Source organism: Mixophyes fleayi, chromosome 7 (genome assembly GCF_038048845.1).
Source record: "Mixophyes fleayi isolate aMixFle1 chromosome 7, aMixFle1.hap1, whole genome shotgun sequence".
NCBI lineage: Eukaryota > Metazoa > Chordata > Amphibia > Anura > Limnodynastidae > Mixophyes > Mixophyes fleayi.
Window position 1 is genome coordinate 128,033,476 of NC_134408.1, and position 20,238 is coordinate 128,053,713.

The following is a 20,238-nucleotide window of genomic DNA, read 5'->3' on the forward strand; positions in this document are numbered from 1 at the left end:
AAGAGGTCCATAGAATGATCCTTGCATTTTATAGTTATCCCTAGAATTCTCAATATTGTATATAGGTCATTAGAATGCTCTAGGCATTCTATATATGTCACTAGAAAGCTCTTTGTATTGTATATAGGCCATTTGAATGCTTTAGGTATTGTATAGCAGTTATGTTTTCTATATTGTATATTATATTAAAATGCTTTATACTGTTAAGAGATCACTAGAATGCTTTCTGTGTTGTATTTGGTTGTTATAATGCTATTTTTATTGCATAGAGATATCTAGAATGCTATCTGTATTGCAGAGAGATAACAAGAATGCTCTGTATAATATGCAAATATCTAGAATGCTCTCTGTATTGTATATAGATCAAAAGTATATTCTCTATACTGTAGAGAGATCACTAGCATGTCCTCTGTATTGGATACTATTGAGATGCAGGTCTGTTGTATTTGATTATAGCTCTTTGACATAATTTTTCACATATTTAGCTATATAAATCCACACCTCATTAAACAAAGCACCCCCATTTTTCCACTATAGAGCATTGGTAGAAAAGCCTTGCCCACTTTCTTATGTTTGCCCCCAGGCCAAAAATTGGCACCTATCCCCTGTGTATTTCCACTTTTTTTTTATTATTTTAGGTGTTCATGCATTTCTTCTCTGATCTGAATATCCACTTGTAATCATACTGTAACTTTCTTTTTTTCTTATCAATTCTCATTATTATTGATGAATTTACAACAACGATATTGACATTGATGAAAACTACGAAAAATGCAAAGAACAAAGCATAGTTAATTTAAAGGTATCTAAACATGCACATAATAAAGTGTACATTAATAAAACAAAAGAAATGATATGCAAAAATACTGACAAGATATGACATATCTCGTGTTATGCCAAGAAGAAAGAAGAAAGAAGAATGAATAATGAGAAGGGATCAGTTGTGAAAGTGAAGGGGTAGTCATCCGTAACATCAGGAAAGGAAAAAAGTCACGGGTAAGACATGAAGGCGAAAGGCGGAATGTTGTTTACTGTCAGCGCCATCTAAGGTAAAAAGTTTTACTTTAGTAGTCAGTGTTTCAAACGGAGGGCCTGTATACAATTTTATCTAATAATCTATTATGCCATAAAAGTGTAAGAATTGCAAAAACCTTGAAAGGTCCTTGAGACCAAATAATATTAAATTAAGGTATGTATATGTAATTTCATGTGTATCTTCTTTAAGGTGACTGATTTTTTTCTACCAGGTAGGTCACAAGAAGGTGGCTTGGGCAACGTACACAGCGGTATAGCCACGTCACAATGAGGGAGTGCCACATCCTCTGAGGCTGTGCCCAGTGTTTACAACCTTCAGCCCCCTTCCTCTTCCCAAAAAATAAACCTCCTTCAATACTGCCTGCACCTGCTGTTGGTTTGCACGCCATTGAACAGGCATTACTTAGTATGACATACCTCCCAACTGTCCTCGAATAGGGACTGTCCTACCTAGACCAGGACACTTTGGAGGCATGCAGTAATACCTACACGAACAGGAGACTGCGAAACCTCCGATGTTTTGAAATCAGACGAATAGCAGCTGTCTCCAAAACAAGTTCTTACACACTAAAATGGACATTTTTTATGATGTAACTAGTAGTCCAAATGACCGAAAACTAAACTGAATCTTAGATATTTGCCTGATAGTTTTGTGTACCTAACCAAAGGCCCTGATTACAGTGTAGATCTACCAGATATGAACTGGGGTCCCTTTATCCATATAACATCTCCAGCATAAATGTGACAAAGAGCTTTGAACATACTGCAGAAAAGACCGACAGACCAATGAGTTAATGCTTTGGTTGGAGGAGCAGACGATAGTGTCTCATTGCTCTATTGTAATGTGGTTGTCCAGGTTTTCTTCTCACTTGAACGAAAAAGCAAGAAGTGTCTTATACATTTCTGCCTGTATAATTTAGAGAGTGTATGTGGGGAGTCTGCCAAGAATAAGGACTCATATTACATAGACATGCAAGGCACTATTGCTAGCTACCTAGCATTCAAAGCCTCAGATGGTACCATACAGTTGACCCCACATTTCCCCAGTTTTTAGTTTGTATGATGGATTATTAAAGATTTTTTTTTCCTGTGCGTGACGAACTCCTGAGTTCCACCTTCCAAGTTCCCACTCTGCTCTTGGCAGAGCAGGAGCATTGGAGCAAGAGCAGGGTTATGAGGGTACGTTGCAGGCGCAGTGACAAGTTTCTGCACATGCATTGTGAAACGCCGAATGAAGCTTCATTGGGGTTTGCAGGAGAACTCAGCACAAGTCTTGAGTTAGTCATATCCTAAAAAATTGTGACACCTTCCATTTAAACAGTTTGTAGCCATCAAGACCTGGGTTCTTACCAAATGATGAACGTTTTATGCGGTTTCTAACTTTAGCATAGAACTAATTCTTTACAATTGGTCACTCTGCTCTTTTTTTCAGCTCCTATTTTGATTACTGTCTCCCCACCTCCCTTATTGTACATTTATGTACCTTCCAGAAATAAATAGTGGTTCATCATGAACAATTCTGTTACTGAGTCCACTATCCAAAGCACTGGATCGAGATGGTTATTGTACTACTCTGAGAAAGATACTTCTGGCAACTGTAATTAACATGAAAAAGATAGGAAAATCTGTAGGAGAGTCCAAGCTGATAGATCTTCAATTATGTATCATCATACCCTCTGTAAGCTATTTGCAGGGTCTGTGACAAATCAGGATTTTGGTATAGTCCCTTGGCGGATGCTGCTCTTGGTATACTCTCTCAGTAACTTCACCTCTGTATTTGAAGGCTTTGTGCTCTATCAAATTTCATGCAGCACTTCTGAGCAGAGCAATTCTTGGAAAATCAATTGTAGAGCTCTTTGCAGATCACCAGGGACCAAGTGTTTGGGAATTCTTTTACTCTTACATTTTTGCATCTTACACTGTTTTCCAGATCATTTATTTGATTTTGCAGTTTATATATAGTATCAGCTTGTATTTGTGCTGTTCTGTGCAGGTTACTTACAATTTTATTAAGGCCCTTTTGCTATTCTTTTAGCCAGCTGAGAAATGGTGTTCCATAATGTTGGCATAGAGGTTTCGATCTGCTCCATTATCATCATCATCATCATTTATTTATATAGCGCCACTGATTCCGCAGCGCTGTACAGAGAACTCACTCACATCAGTCCCTGCCCCATTGGAGCTCACAGTCTAAATTCCCTAACACACACACAGACTAGGGTCAATTTGTTAGCAGCCAATTAACCTACCAGTATGTTTTTGGAGTGCGGGAGGAAACTGAAGCACCCGGAGGAAACCCACGCAAACACGGGGAGAACATACAAACTCCACACAGATAAGGCCATGGTCGGGAATTGAACTCATGACCCCAGCGCTGTGAGGCAGAAGTGCTAACCACTTAGCCACCGTGCTGCTCCATCTTGGAAGTTCCAAGGACATGGGAGCAGAGAGGGGCTTGGTACAGGTGTTTTGTTGATCAGGGTGGGAGCTGACAAGGCATCTGACCCCCTCTATGCTACATTATAGGCTGGGGAAATGGACTAACAACTTCCTATCGGTCAGTCCTCCTTGGTAGTGCATGTAGTACCAGCTTTTGCTGAAGCTGCCATGCAGCCTATTGGAAGCCGCTACAGGCTGCATTGGGGCCTAAGATTACACTAAACGTCCCTGTCTGAGAGTCCAAGAATTTCTGACCTCTGCGTTAAAGAAATTGGACAAATGTCCTTTTTGTTGCTGCTTTATAACATCTGATGTTTCTCTTGAGTGTCAGTCCATTTATCTTTTCCCATACGACTGTTTAGCGTTTGCCATCAAGCTGCCGTCCACGATCAGACTCAAGCCATGCCCTCCTACTGTTACTTTCTATGATGTTTAATACATTAATGAATAGAAACTACTGACGACCATTTCCACTTTCAAGTTGATAAAAGCCAATCTTTCCACTGCATTGATTCATCACACTGCCTATTGAGCTAAAAAAAAAACTCAGATACATAAAGAAAAAGAGTTATGCAACTTAAAATATAAAGGTTGCCTCAGAAATTTAAATGATGCTTGTCAAAAAATATAATTCCATTCAGTCTTCAAAAAGACAGAAGATAAAATAGGATAATGCAAGAGAATTTTGAATAGCTATATTATCTGTATAACTGCAAATCACATTGAACGCAAATCAAAGTTCAAAGGTAAATTCATTATAAAAAGAATTTTAGAGAAGATTTTTTTATAGGGTATGTATTGTAATATTCCAATATGGAACTATGTTTTGGTTTTTTTTTAAATTACAGGCACAGAAGGAGCAGTAAGTGCCTCAAGCAGGGGTGTTTTATGACTTTAGTGTACGTAATCAGGAATACAAATATATATATATGAAATATATATATGAAATATATGTTAGGCTTTGTTATTATTATTATTATTATTATTATTTCTAAACTGTATGTTTATTGAAGGTTTTTATTATTTTAGAATTGAATCACCATAAAGGCATTATAAACCCAATTTGTACAGCTGTAAAGTGATGATACATTTAAGGTATTACAATATAGAACAAAGCATAGGTTTATCAATATACAGAGCAGTATGGGGGTCTTGGGAAAGTGACCCAGCATTATCAGGCCCCCTCACCCCCAGCGAATTATAGAATTTTAGAGCTGATTTATTGACTAGTTCCGGGAATCGAAAGACAGCCGGTTTGAGCAGCTCGAAGACCAGACTTGACTTAGACCGGCAAAACGGCTCACATGATCGGCTCTCGTGCAAGCTCTCAATACACCCAGAGTTCCACATTTATACACTTGAATACCAACTCCCTGCACCTTTGGGCATCACACTAACTCTCCAGCCTTAACTGGTGCTACAATTGGACAGGTTTACAATATTACATATGTTAAAAAAAATTTTGATTGTTTTATTTTTTTATGATCAGTCTACTTTAAAACTTTCTCTCTGAGTGTCTTTTACTTTTGGGACTACATCCCTCTTCACCTGCGTCTTTCACTATCTCCAAATCTAAAAGTAAATCCTGCCTCTTAAATAACAAGCCCTGTTGCAAAGACATAGCCCAACTGGTTTCTTACTCTAATTAGATAAGAACACCTTTTTAATTGGTGTAACCTAATTTATCCAATTAACTAATAAAAATGTAAGTTTTTGAGGGAGGTATTGTATGGTAATGTTTGTTCAGATTCCCATGTCATATCTCTTAAGCTGGGTACACACTACACTGTTTTCGTTCAATAATCGGCTCAATCAGCCGACATACGACCGCTCGTTCAAAAGTCGGGTCAGTGTGTGCAGTGACACGATGGTCGAAAGTCTGCCCAAATGGACGATTGTCGCCTCATTTGGTTGCTCGTACCGTTTAATATTTTTGTTACAATCTCGTTTCCGTTGTGTAGTGTGTATAAACTTCTGACCGATCCACAACAGTGAGTACGAAATTACAGTCATTGCTCACGACAACATGGCTGTAAAAAGTCGCTAAAGGGACATCCGCTCTTCCCTTTATCGTCCTAAACAAGGCTAGTGTGTATGCAGTCCATGGACCGAGCGTTCGAACCATCGATCGCATAAAAAATCGCTCGGCATAAAAAGTTGGTCAAAATTTCTGTAGTGTGTACCCAGCTTTAGACATTGAGTTCACAAGTCCTGTCTAAACAGTCCTTACCTGGGCTGCCCTTATACTACAACTTAGTTCCACCGGCAGTGAGACAGAAAAAAAGTCTTAAATGTATGTGAGACTCTATAGTATACAGTGGTAAAGTGGGGGAACAAGGGACACAGCTAAAGGGCTAGATGCGAGAGATTAAATCAGTCAGCTCTCATACATGTTTATGGACATATCGCTGAGAATTTTAAAAGTTCCCTCTACCAGCTGATCGCAATGACAAAAGAGTGTTTCCTGGGTCTGTCCCGGGCTACACTCTGCTTATGCACAGCCATTAGTCGGCGCATGTGCACAAATAGGGGGGGAAGAGAGTCCAGTCTTTCGGGAATGGACAGGTTATATCTCTGTGCTAGGCTTGCTATAGGGAGAGAGTTGCCAACATCATCTAAAGATGCCATTAGGTAATGTAGACAAGCTAAGCTTTATGGAGCTTGTTAAATTGGTGACTACAGTACAGAGAGATAATTTAGTTAACGCTGGAGATATCTGTGATATCTCTGGCATTATACTGCTCTTAAGTATCCAAATGCTAAAAATTGTCTTAACACTGTCAAAGCAGCCGTTTCCGCAGGATTTACATAATGTTCGATAAATAAGCCCTATACAGAGAGAAAGTAGCATTTTTATTTTCTACCTATATCCTATTGCTGTTTAAGGCTATGTATAAGCTTTTCCTAACTCAGGGGTGCACATACACAAAGCAAATTTCAGTCATAATTATTTACAAGGAGAAAATATCTATGTTTTAAATATGATTGATCCTGTTAATAATAAAACAACTGTACAACTCTCAACCTTGAAAAATCAAAATCGATGTAAAATAATTCCCACCCAAATTGCACCTAACCATGCCCAACTTGATGCAAAGCCACATCTACTTTACAATAGGTCATATCTCTTGCATTGTTCAAGAATTAAGACAAATGGAAGGCATTCAAACATTGCCATAGAGCTACTGGCAAATGAAAATATTGTACTTCCCCAAATGTCTATGCAAATACAATGTACGTGTTATTTTCCTTCATTTCCACTGTAAAAAACTGCATGTCAAATATGTTGGCACAATACGACACTTGATTTATATGTTGTTTTCTATTCCTCTGAATATGGCTCCGTCTATTTAGAAATGTGCTAGACATCTCATGTACCTGTCTATGTACAGGCCTGACATCAGATGAGTAACATCCACTCAACTGATTTAATATTCATTTAGATGTTGACGTTTTATAGTCAGCATCTCAATCTTACAAATGCAATGTTATACAGTATCATACTTTAGTCTGCTCAAGGCCAAGTCCAGTTATATTTCTATCAGTGATAATCAACTTGTGGTTCTCCAGCTGCCTTTCACTTACCATAATGTTCAGCTCAAGCTTGTCTATTATAACATATCTCCTCAATTTTCAGTATGGTTTACCCCTGCTGGTCTATCGTTATTACATTACACCCCCTGTAGGTGAGCAAAGTTATGGTGAAAACTTGCACAAATCGTGGCCATAAATGCTGTATTTGTAAATCTGTATTCACGTTCCTTCCCAGTTACCAGTATGTCCTGTTTCAGTCTATCATTATAACATACCTCACCAATTACCAGTATCTTCTGCCCCAGACTGTTTATCGTTATAACATACCTCCCAGATTGGCAGTATGCTCTGTCCCAGGTTGACGGCCATTATAACATACCTCACCAATTACCAGTATATTCTGCCCCAGACTGTTTATCGTTAGAACATACCTCCCTAATTAGCAGCATGCTCTGTCCCACGTCGACGGTCATTATAACATACCTCACCAATTACTAGTATGATCTGCTCCAGACTGTTTATCGTTATAACATATCTCCCTAATTGGCAGTATGTCCTGACCCAGGTCGATGGTCATTATAAAATACCTCACCAATTACCAGTATGTTCTGCCCCAGATTGTTTATCGTTATAACATACCTCCCTAAATGCCAATATGCTCTGACCCAGGTCGACGGTCACTATAACATACCTCACCAATTACCAGTATGCTCTGTCCCAGGTCGACGGTCATTATAACATACCTCATCAATTACTAGTATGATCAGCCCCAGACTGTTTATTGTTATAACATACCTCCCTAATTGCCAGTAGGCCCTGCCCTAGGTTGACAATCATTATACCATACCACGCCAATTCCCAGTATGATCTGACTCCAGGGGCGGATCTAGAAAAATGCTGTACCCGGGGCGATTTAGGGGGGGGGGGGGGATTTAGGCCCCACCCCTTTCTAACATCTTAGGCTGCCGACGGCTGCACACTATGTGCAGGTCCGTCCAGCCGTGACAGGGAGGGACAGTGTGCTGCCCGGCTGCTCTGATTGTGTTTTAAACACAGTCAGAGCAGCCGGGCAGCACACTGTCCCTGCCTGTCACAGCTGGACGGATCTGCACATACTGTGCAGCTGTCGGCAGCAAGTGTCTGCTAGGGGGGGCGATCGGGGCCCTGGATCCGCCACTGTCTGACTCAGAATGTCCATACATCCCAACACTGAAACACAGCGAATCATGACAATAGAAGCCATGCCCATGATACCTTTTCTACGATTCCTTTTCCGAAACCCTTCTACGATTCCTTCCACAAATGTCCACTTGTGAAGACCCACTCATTTTGAGGAAGCCCACCCCTTTCAATGCCCACGAATCTGGACAGTTGGTATGGTATGGATTCTCTATTAATTTAACATACCATCACAATAAGCAGCATTGTTAGTTTGGAGGACCCAGTTGCACAACCACGGATACAACATTACTATTCGCTGCTACCATGTACACACACATAGCTAGCTTTGTTAACTTATCAACTTTGAAATAATCCCCTCCGGGATGTCCGGGAGGGGAGGTCATGTGGCAAATGTAGGAGGGGCATAGTGATACAAATCACGTCATTTTAGCTCTGCCTTCGTGACAAAATGCTGCAATGCTGCAAAATGCTGCAATCGGCTCATTGTGTCACAAGGACCGGGGCCAAAATCACGATATTCGCATCTATTATAGTAATAAACAAGTAATATAACACTTTAAGTATATAAAAAAATATTTTTAAAAACCAGCATTAAAAAATCATCAGTGCACCATGCGACAGTCAGGCCGGAGCCCCGGGTACCAGGTTCTAGTCAAACTCCTGGTATATGGTGTCCCAAGCACCACTTTAAAGCTTATTGCTATACACCAACTTAACCTACAACAAGTTGTTTCTGAAAAAATTTAAATTACAGCACAATTGCATAGTAACTATACTGAACTGGACTTTATATCTCCAACTGGTCAGAATGTCATGCTCTATCATTGAAACATATGCAGTTCTACAAATTTGCTATTGAATCCATTATATAGGAAATGTAGACCCCTATTTATCAAGATTAGGTGACACTGAAAATTTCCTATTGCAGCTTATCTCAGCAATAGAAAATCTTCTATTGCCCAATTGCATGACTCTCTCCCTTGCCCATCTGTTTGGCCCTGGGGGGCCCTGCTCTTTTGCACAGCTGCAGGATACATATGCTCTCTCTTCTAAAGACTTTTATAAATACCTGCGGCTGCAGTATTGGATCGGGGACGTTCACCGCTAAAACGGTCCACTTCGCCCACCCCCACCCCTTCTCTACACTAAACTGACTTAAGGGTACCAACAAGAGTGGAATTACCTTCCTGTATCAATACATATCTTCCATATCCCCCATCCCTAAACACACCTCCCAACTTAAGTGGGAAACAGACCTCAACATTTCTCTCTCCCCGACTCAGTGGGAAAACATATATGGCAATCTGTCTACTGTTTCTAAGTGTACCAGCCATGTAGAGATGTTATATAAATTGTTATATCGTACTTACCTAACTTCAGACCGCTTTCAGAAGATTTGGTCTAATCACTCAAAACTATGTTGGCACAATTATGGAGCTGTGGGGGATCTTATCCATGTTTTCTGTCATTCAGTCCCTTTGGCAAGAGGTCTTTGATCTTGCCCGGAGTGTTAATTCCGTTTCCTTAACTCCGTCACCACTTCAGCTATAACCTGAACAACTGCCAAAACACTACCAATATATTTGGGGCCATATCTTTGTAGCCACTAGGGCGGCAAATGCACAACTCTGGAAATAGGCATCTCCTCCTACCTTTTATAAGGTCATTTCAAAGATACATTTTAGTTTTCACATGGAAATATAAGACGTTCCATACTCTGCGTCACCATCATCTCCAGTTGTCAAGTGGATGTCATGTCACAAATTTGCAACTGATGGCGAAAGCTCCAAATTAATCCACCCCCTAGAAAACTATAACCCTCTAACCCCTGATCCAGCCGATCTACCCCAAGCTCCTAGCTGAATCTTCAATATTGTGTCGATCTCTCCCCCTTATGGGGACAATGCTGATATATATTTACACATATGTTGTGTGGTTTGATATACAATGTTATGTCTGCTCCCCACAATGTATCCCCAACTCTCCCCCCTTCTTTTCTTTTTCTGTACCCCCCTACCCTACACTTTTAAAACCTTAATAAAAATCATTAATCTAAAAATAATGAGTAAATTTGCACCTTGACAAAACCATGTTGCATTGGAGGGAAAGGTAAATTTAAAATGTAGGGACAGATTTATAGTTGGAGTAAGGCATGTCCTATATCAACTTTACACTTCAGTGTAAAAATAAAGCTCTCAAATATTTGTGTGCAACATAAAAAACAGACAGTATTTAACTTATGTGCAAAATAATAAACTAATTTCCACCCCTTGCATTGTAACATGGTTTGTCCCGGAGAACATTTACTTTCCTTAATGACTCAGGCCCTATATGGCCAAGTTAGTACTCTTACTCCTGCACATTTTACCAGGGTACAGCTGTTTGATAACAAAGTCAGATAACGGAACGTCTTCTCAGTTACAGAGTTCATTTTCTGCATCACAGTGCAATAAAGAACCAAAAAGTCAACTGTTTTTTAAAGAGAAATTAAATCCTGCTGCTTAATTTTCAATTTCTATGTGTGTTGCGGTTCATCTTAATTTGTAACCTCCGTCTTGTTTCCTTCAATTATAATTATCAGAAGCATTTGTTACAGAAGATTAAGAAAACTGTGCGCATTGCATTAAATCGGCCTGCTTGAGACATAGGTCTTGAAGGTTTTTGTGCACATCAATCTCCCTTCCTGATAAGGCTCCTCTAATGTAACAGTTGGTATAATAAAACTGTGCAATTAGTTTCAGTCAATAAAAATATTTAATCTCTACTTTGTTTCAAAACAACATTATTAAATAACTCACTGGAATGAAATATGACCCCTGAGGAAGGCACACCAAAATACGAACGTAATTAGTTATGCATCAGTTGTTAAGCAGCACAAAAATTATACACCAAGACATTTTCCGGTTATAGAGATTTATCACTCAATCATCTCTGAGAGCTGATACCAATTTTTCTAATTACCAAAATAAAATAATTGCACCATGTTTTAATTATTATTATTTAACTCTGATTTGCCCAGTTGGCAATAATGTAAATGCAAAATGCAAAATGCACTTGTGGTTTTCAGTTGTGGGTGGGGTTTCGCAAAAGTGGGGAGGGGTTAGGAATGAAGATCATGTTAGTGACATAATTCCAATAAAGTCCATCACTGAACCCTCAACAAAGCCAATATCCAAGACGATGTGTTCCTTGCTCTGGACCCAGTTCACGCCTATTGAGTGTTGTGTGCAAAATGAGGGAACTTTTAAGTGCTTCTATATAAACCAGTGATAGAGTTTGCGTGCGCCTTCAAAGCGGCAGCACATAAGGAGAAGGAAGGAGGGAGAGCACAGTGGCCTCCGGCCTCCTCATCTGACCTCCCTGCACTGAGGCCATGTGACACGAAATCAGCTGCCCCCGTTTTGTTGATATCGGAAGCAGGCGGCTGGGGGGCTGCAGGTGGAGGCTCGGCGGGTGGAGTGGTGGAGTGTTGCTGCTGATATAAAACAGTATGAACGCTCTATTAAACAGATAGAGATTTTTAATAATGCTCAATATCAGCATGAAGACATTATCTCAATGTAGACCCTGATATTTTACATAACCCTTAGGGTGGAAAGGGTCAGTCTATTCAATGAGCTATGGCTACATACACACTGGTGTTTGCAATGTTTGCCGCCCTCTTATGAAACAGGAAGTTGTCATCTTAGTCAAGCCTTGTGGAAACACCAATAGTTGTCAACTTTCTAATGTTGCCCACTGGAAGATCCCGGAGGGTTGTGTGTGGTGGGAGGTTCGTGGGGTGTGGCGAATTGTGTCATTTTATCCCTATCCCCACAAAATACATCAATATTATGTTGAATGGGGCAGGGCCAAAATGACGCGATTCACCTCCATTTAGGCTCCCAACGGGTAGGTTGCAGGAGAATTGTCTACTCTCCTGGGAGTCTGGGAGACCTACTCGGAATTTGGAAGTCTCCCGGACATTCCGGGAGAGTGGGAGAGTATGGGAAACGCATATGTAAATGCTTTCTAAGCGCATCTCATTGTATTTACAGTGCGCTCCCATTGATTGAATGTCAGTTTTCAACTGCATTGACATACAGTATGTCAGACACTCAAATGGAACGAGAAGCATTTAAAAAAGAATGGAGTCAAATGTAAGTTAAAACCGGAAAAATGCAAATATATACTGATTTGGTAGAATGATTTCTATTTTTACATTAGCTAGCATGTGCTTAACTTGGGTCAGAAACACATCTTAAGCACAGAACTGTAATGTCAGTATGTACATACCCTAAGTAGCGCATGGCATGGTCTATCCCTTCATAACAGTTTATCGTAATATTTCTTTGTCTTTTAATTTATCAATAATTTTAATCTGAAATGAATAAATGCCACATGATGGATTCGACCTTCAAGTAATGAATATTACAGTATTTTTTTTTTGTTATAAATGTAATTAAAGAATCAATATTTTATGGAAAGATATGTTCCGGTAGGTACTAAAAGATTCTCCCAGGAGATCTGACAGAGTAGCTCTTAGAGCAGTAAAAGTGCTGATAAAAATTCATAAACTATTACTGACCCAGATGTCTTATCTCACTAAGCATGAATAATAATGACTATCTGATCTGTATATTAGTACTAGTGGTGAGGAATATTTTCAGAACTGTTGATGAAATGTTCTCCTCATTCTAAATTTGGCTGGGCACATCTCGCCAGTGGATTTTGGCGCTGAACGTTCTTAGTGATCAACGACATCACACAGGAGTGAATGTACACGATGGCCTCCCCAGCTCTATATAGGACAATAAACTATGCCAATAAGAATTGTTTCACCAGCACGCATTTGCACTTCGACCATTGAATTTAAGAATATATTTAGGATTTCGATTAGACATGAGGGCCAATGTTTCTGACCAGTTCATATACATAAAACATTAATTGCAAAGTTTTAAAGAGTATAGTGTTTATAAAAACACAGGTTACTATATAGACAATCTGGTGTTGCCCATAGCAATCAATCAGAGTCTAGGGGGTAAATGTATCAAGCTGCGAGTTTCCGGCGGGTTTGAAAAGTGAAAATGTTGCCCATAGCAACCAATCAGATTCTAGCTGTCATTTTGTAGAATGTACTAAATAAATGATAAATAGAATCTCATTGGTTGCTATAGGCAACATTACCACTTTTTAAACCCACCGGAAACTTGAAGCTTGATAAATATACCCCTAGCTGTCATTTCTTCAGTTTAGTCTAGAAAATGAAAGCAAATGTTTAATTGTATTTACCTTTTTTTGTCCCCTAGGCTGATTTTACAGTGTTGGGACTGTCCTCTTCGCTTTCTCCCCGTGTCTTCCCCCAGCTAAAAATTAAAAGAAGAGATCATTAGGCACTGATTAATAGAAATTCTAACTGTTAAATCATTTCTATTGGATTATGCAGTGACGAAGAGGACAATGTTTTTAGGTAATGAAGATATTTACATGATGAAACCATCATTACAATATTTGCATATAAATAACAATGTACAGATGAATGAAACACCTTTATTACCTTAAAAAACTTTGTGCAAGTTTAGTTTAAAAGCACTGCAATGTGTTCACAATCATTTCACATATTGAAACATTGACGCCTCTCTTGCTCCATAATCAAATCTGGAAAAGATACGCTTGTATTTCATGGCAATAGTCGAATAACTTGTGGAGATAACGGAGACATCATTAGGATATCATGAGTAGCACTGAGAATTTTCTTTTTATATTTGAAATTACAAGGTCTTATTTATGAATTGTAAAATTACCAAAGAGCAGTGCGAAATCCTTTTTGGAGGCGCTTTGCGTTTCAATCTGCGCAAATGACGATGGGAGGAGTGAAGTTCTTCCTTTCAATGTACGGAGAAGGCACTAGGTGCCGAGTTTAGCGGAGCATTGCAAAAACGAGATTTCATTTTGAAGAGTGAAATGGCGTAACGGGATGGAGAGGGTGAATTTTTAGGGCCCCTGCCTGCTGTACGGAGGGACACACAGCAGTTTCCACTCTGCAAAAGAATTTGATGTTTGCACCTGCCTTGAGCTGGTGGAGTCTGGGTCATGTCCTATACATTTAATGGGACACATTCTGTGGCTTCAGCAAGTTTTATCCAATATAAAAGAAAACCTGTAATAAAGACAGTCCCGATGGTGAAAGTGATGCAGGCAGCCTATACAGGCCGCACATAGGAGGCCACATCCTATACTACAGCTTGTAGTACCAATATCCTATCAATGGATGATGAGCATCCTGCGTAGGCTTTCTGCACCACTCCAATGACAGTGCTACAGGGCTCCTCCCATAGACTACGTGAGCCCTGTAGCAACAAATGACTATGTGTGAGTGACGCGGCCTAGCCACCGGTATCACCACAGTATTGATGGGCCAGGGTGACTGGGTGACACAGAGTGCCCTGAATCTGCTCCTCCCCCCAGTACCACCCCTTTTCATATGATTGGCAGTCCCAATCATATAATTATATACATGGAACCTCAATCTCAATAGGATTATATATATCTAATATATAAATGCTTAGTGGCGTCTGTCTGTCTGTGTGTGTGAAAAAAAAAAAAACCAAGTTGCAGCGCCACCTGCAGGGCAGAGTTATACACTGACCTACTAAATTCTTAGTGTGTGTGGGAAAAAAAATTCAAAAAGGGCTGAAATTTGGTAGGGCTCAAACTCATTTTCGCGAGGTAATTTTACCTCATAAACACACATGTGTAGAGGCGTGCGTTAGTGTGTGTGTGTGTGTGTGTAAAAAACTATTTTCTCAGAAAGGGCTCATCCAATTGACCTGAAATTCGGTATACTGACATTATTTGACAAAAAAATTAGACTAGTCAAGTCAGTTAACTTCCATCATCCCCCCTTCCCCCCGTGGGAGGGGTAGTAAAGGCTAAATTTACGAGTTGAGGGGTCAAACTCATTTTCGTGAGGTAATTTTACCTCATGAACACACATTAAAAAGGCCGCTTGCGTCGGGAACTAACGCTCTTCCCCTGAGGAGGCCTGGGCTAGGTCCAAATGCATGACAAGAACCTTTTTAAGACCTTAAGTAGCTTGATTTGACTAGAATGCATGAGTATCATGCACGGGTTAACTTGTTATATATATATATATATATATATATATCAAATGTGGAAAGACAACGGCGCTCAGTGTAAGACAAAAATTAAAGTGAACAAACGTGCTCAAAATATTATATAATAATCACATACAGTAGGCTGCTTCGCTTCCAAAACATCCAATCGCAGATGCAAAACCCAAGTACATAAAAAAGAGAAGAAAGCGCCAAACATAGTATGATACTGTTGATTTCAATTAAACACAATTCCAAGTGTCCACATTTTGCTTCATACCAAATATCAATAGTATAATGGCTTATCTGATGGATATCAGATAGAAGAATCAGTTTTGTGTGGATATCCATCAGAGAAGCCATTATACTATTGATATTTGGTATGAAGCAAAATGTGGACACTTGGAATTGTGTTTAATTGAAATCAACAGTATCACACTATGTTTGGCGCTTTCTTCTCTTTTTATATATATATATATATATATATATATATATATATATATATATATATATATATATATATACATATATACATACATGCATACACACATGACGTCCCTGAGGAAAGTAATTTAATGAAACATTGGAATACATCCTTTTGATACAACCACAATATGTCTTAAATCCTTGAGTTCCGCCTCACCTGGAATAATTATATATATATATATATATATATATATATATATATATATATATATATATATCATACTTACCTACTTTTGAAGGCAGCTGTCCGGGAGGGGGTCCGTCGAGGGGGGGCCACGCGTGGTGCTGTTAGGCTCCGCCCCTGTCAATCTTAGGCAATTCTAGCCAATCACAACAGGGGGCAGGGCCACGATGGTGCATTTAGCTCCGCCCCCACCATCTACAACAACGGGGACAGCTGGATCCGGGATTTTTGCCTGATCTCTCGGGAGTCCGGGAGAACTCTCAAAAATTTGGGAGTCTCCCGGAATGTCCGGGAGACTCACGAATTTTTGGCAACTATGTAGGCAACTATGATATATATATAAGTTTTTTAATATAATCTTTTTTATTTTTATTGTAAGATAAATAGCATAAGTTTTTTTTTTGAGTGAGTATAGATGATCCCATAAGATGTCGTAAGGACCGTAGTAGAATATACCAGATAACCACAGGTAAGTTTACCCAGATTTTTTTGCAATTATGGGAAGACAACTGTGGGACTGGAGGACAGACCAAGGAAGGAAAAGTGAGGGGGGTACAAGGGAGCTAGGTAGTCTATTATCTTTTATACATTTTATAAAGATTGTTTTTTAAATGAAATGAAAGCTATTTAATTAATGTATTTTTTTCTCTTGGTACTTAATTAATTATACAGACGCACATTAGCGCAGTTTCTTCAACTTGAACCGTTTAATAGTCTTATGTTTGAGCGAATCTTGAGCCAGCAGCGGAGGATTTGCAAACAATTGCTCCAGTGAAAGAAGTGGTTTGGTGCTAGTTACCTATAGCGGTGTCTGTATAACTAACAATACCTTTCTTTAACTACTACTACTAATATAAATAGTACTGCATTAGAAAACTGCTTTATTCCAGGTATAGAAATGTATTTTAATGCTTCTGTTCTGGTAACAACATCTGATGATGGCTCTAACAGAACATGCAGAACCGCCTCAATGGTTGATAAATAGGTTTCCTCAACAGGGGTTATTGCCATTGATAACCCTAGAAGTATATAGGGCGAAGCAAAAACATCCCTTGTTTTAAGGCAAAAGGGCTTTTTGCATAAATCAGCCCCTGTGTTCAGTACTGTAATAGAACATCATTATATACTCTATCACTATAATATATCCCATTATGATCAGCCAGGGATGTAAAAAAACAGGTGCTTTAGGGAGAAGGAACATAAAAAAATAAAATGCAATATAAAGTGAGGTTTGTTTTTTTGTTTTTGTTGTTGCATTATTTTCATTGTTTAAGATTTATCATTTAAAATAATAAAGTATCGCTGGGTTAAGCAACACTAAAATATCCTCTTTTATAAATTGATAAATATATATTGTACCGAAAACCATCCTTTAAATATGGGCTGCTACTTATGGGCCAGTGTTTTGTTCTTGCCCACAGGGCTAAAGTCTGCCAGCCAACCCCTGCCGGTGGCCGATAACTCTTGTGATTAATGAACGTCATGAAATGGTAAAATGAGTAATGTTTTAGGAGAATAAATGGTGGTCCTAAAGAGGTAGGTTATTATTATTATTATTATTATTATTATTATTATTATTATTATTACCACCATTAGGTTGGACTTTTGATATAATGTTTACACTTTTGCACTTCTTTGGAGGCGTCTACTGACAGCCAAGGTTAGTAGTGCACCTTGATCACCACAACGTTGGACCATCTAAGTCAGTGATGGGCTGGGGCAGGCTGAGCTGGGGGGCAGGGGGGCATCTGACCCTCAGGCTGATCCTATAGCGGGCTACCTTGAGCTGGGTCACCTGCATTTTTTTTTTTCTTTAAAATGTTTCTAATAGGCTGCTGAGTCAAAGCCTTGCCCCCTGGGCTAAAATATACCAGCCCTCCCCTGTTGATGGGCAACCTGATACACTTCAGGGTGCCTCAGGGTGCGTCTCTAACATTTAAAAGGGCCGCACATCACCCTAATCTTAGTAATAAGTTAAAACAATACATTTATTCAAACAAAGAGACACCAATCTATAATAACATATCTGCAGGCATTTTAAACAAGCGTTACAAGATACAACAAACAAATTTGACACTATAGCAGGAAAGCGCTGGGGGCCTCAGATGAACGCCGCTTGTTCTCATCATTGGGCTAACTGAACCAGTGCAAAATCAAGACATTTTGAACATCATGTAAAGCATACAATCCAGACAACCTGGTCCTATGGCGAAGGTAGAGAAATGCTGTAAGGCGCCAAAGTGCTCCGCAGCGCCGTACAGTAGGGAAAACAGGACATACATGAAACAGGGACATACAAGGCAGACAAAATAAATGCAGACATGACAACAAAGGGCAATGAGGGCCCTGCTCATTGGAGAGCTTACATACCTAAGAGCTTACAGTACAGATGTAATATATCTAATACTGTGCCCATGTAGGAACTTAAAAAATAGAATAGGTGAGCATTTCTGAAATATCAAAAAAGGGTCTGAATTACATAATCTATCACATCAATTAAGACATCACACATCTGTGTTCCAGCTGGTCCACAGTTTACATCTATTCAGAAAGTCAAACAGAACAGAAGAGGTGAAGACTTTACCTGTAAGATGAATAAAACAGAAATCAAGTGGATCTATGATCCAAAGACACTCATCTAAATGTGGATTTTGAACCAAAATCCTTTATTCAGTAGTTATAGATTATTTGCAATGAGTAGACTACAACTGATCAGATATCCCCACAATCTCCGATCACAAATCTCTAATATTTTTAATGAATTTCTTTATACCTTTTCCATATATTCATTAACCATAGTTACCATGATCTCAAATGTAGCAGTGAGACGCAATGATTATACACATATACAATACATTTTTGACAATCACCAGATTTTTAATACATGCACTTACTTAAATAGGATAATTGGTCATATGTATTTTTACTCACTATATTTTGAATTTGTTTTTATTTTTCTTCAGTTTATACGATTTTATTTAACTTTATTATTATGTTTTAGTACTTATTTTCCATAGTTGCAATGACATAATATAGTGATATGCCTTATATTTGCAAAGTTATTGTATCATAATCCACTGTGAAACAGCCCCACAGGCCTTTTAATACAACATTTGGATGTACACTAATTACCAATAGAATAAGCCATAAAATTATGAAGATTAGCAATTAGACACATTGGACACAAATGCATGAATCTAAACATTTTTCTCTAGCTTTCAACCATAAATCACTATGTGCATCTGTTGCAGAGTGGCCTTAATCGTTATAATTAAATGACTAAATAAATCCAATCTATCCAAAGTAACCATCATGTAATAATTCTATGTATATTAAGGTAATACAATTTGCAATTTGCCAATATATATTTGTAAAATGCCATACCATCAGAAAGCTACCAATCCCATTATTAAAACAAAGGTTTTATTTTCAATCTACAATGATTTAACACTAATTGGATGACCAAGACACACTCAGTAAATACACATAAATAATTTGATACTATGGGATTATTTCTATTGCACATTCCCCAGAGAAAGATGTTTTTGTGACAAAACTTATTCGGAACATTTTTAGCACACACAGGTAAAACGGAAACCGGATTTATAAACATGAATTGGGACCTGCAAGTCTTCTGCCCAGCACAATATCTCCAAGTTGTATGTCTTTACAGTTTAGTTTAACAAAACACTTTTTATTTTTTTAAACTATCTGACTTTGGTCACATATTCATTTTGACAAATCAGAGACATGTACCAGCTAACACAACTTAACATGAGGCATGAGCACTAAAACTACAATGTATGCTACTATATTATTATACAACTATTAACCACTGACAGTTTACACTTTAATATTGATTATCTGGAGGAACATTTTTGTATACTAGATCTTAACCCACACTGGAATCTATGACCAATAATTCTAGGTGGTATATTTCCTTAATTGCGGGTATGAAAAAGTGGATATGTTGCCTATAGCAACCAATCAGATCATAGCTGTCATTTATTTAGTACAGTCTACAAAATGACAACTAGAATTTGATTGGTTGCTATAGGCAACATCTCCAATTTACTAAATATACCCCTAGGAGTGCAAGTATTTATTTTCCTCATATAACACTTTATACTTGTTTTTTGGACAATTCTTGCAACTTCATATATTCTTTAAGTTACTCTAAGCATGGATACTTATCTATTTACATTTTACACTGCTCATTTAGGACACGTTATAAGTATAGATACAGTAGGCTACTGTTCACGGGTATAAGATTCTGTCATTTTT

At 38.6% G+C, this 20,238-nt stretch overlaps 1 protein-coding gene across 2 annotated transcripts in view; it reads right to left on the bottom strand.

Moving 5' to 3' along the window:
• The window catches only part of B3GALT1 (beta-1,3-galactosyltransferase 1), a 230,150-nt gene that overhangs the window by 21,951 nt on the left and 187,961 nt on the right, over positions 1-20,238 (bottom strand). For both annotated transcript variants that reach the window (XM_075180716.1, XM_075180718.1), the window contains exon 4: positions 13,462-13,535. The gene's annotated coding sequence lies outside the window, so the exon portion shown is untranslated. The remainder of the gene's footprint in view (positions 1-13,461; positions 13,536-20,238) is intronic.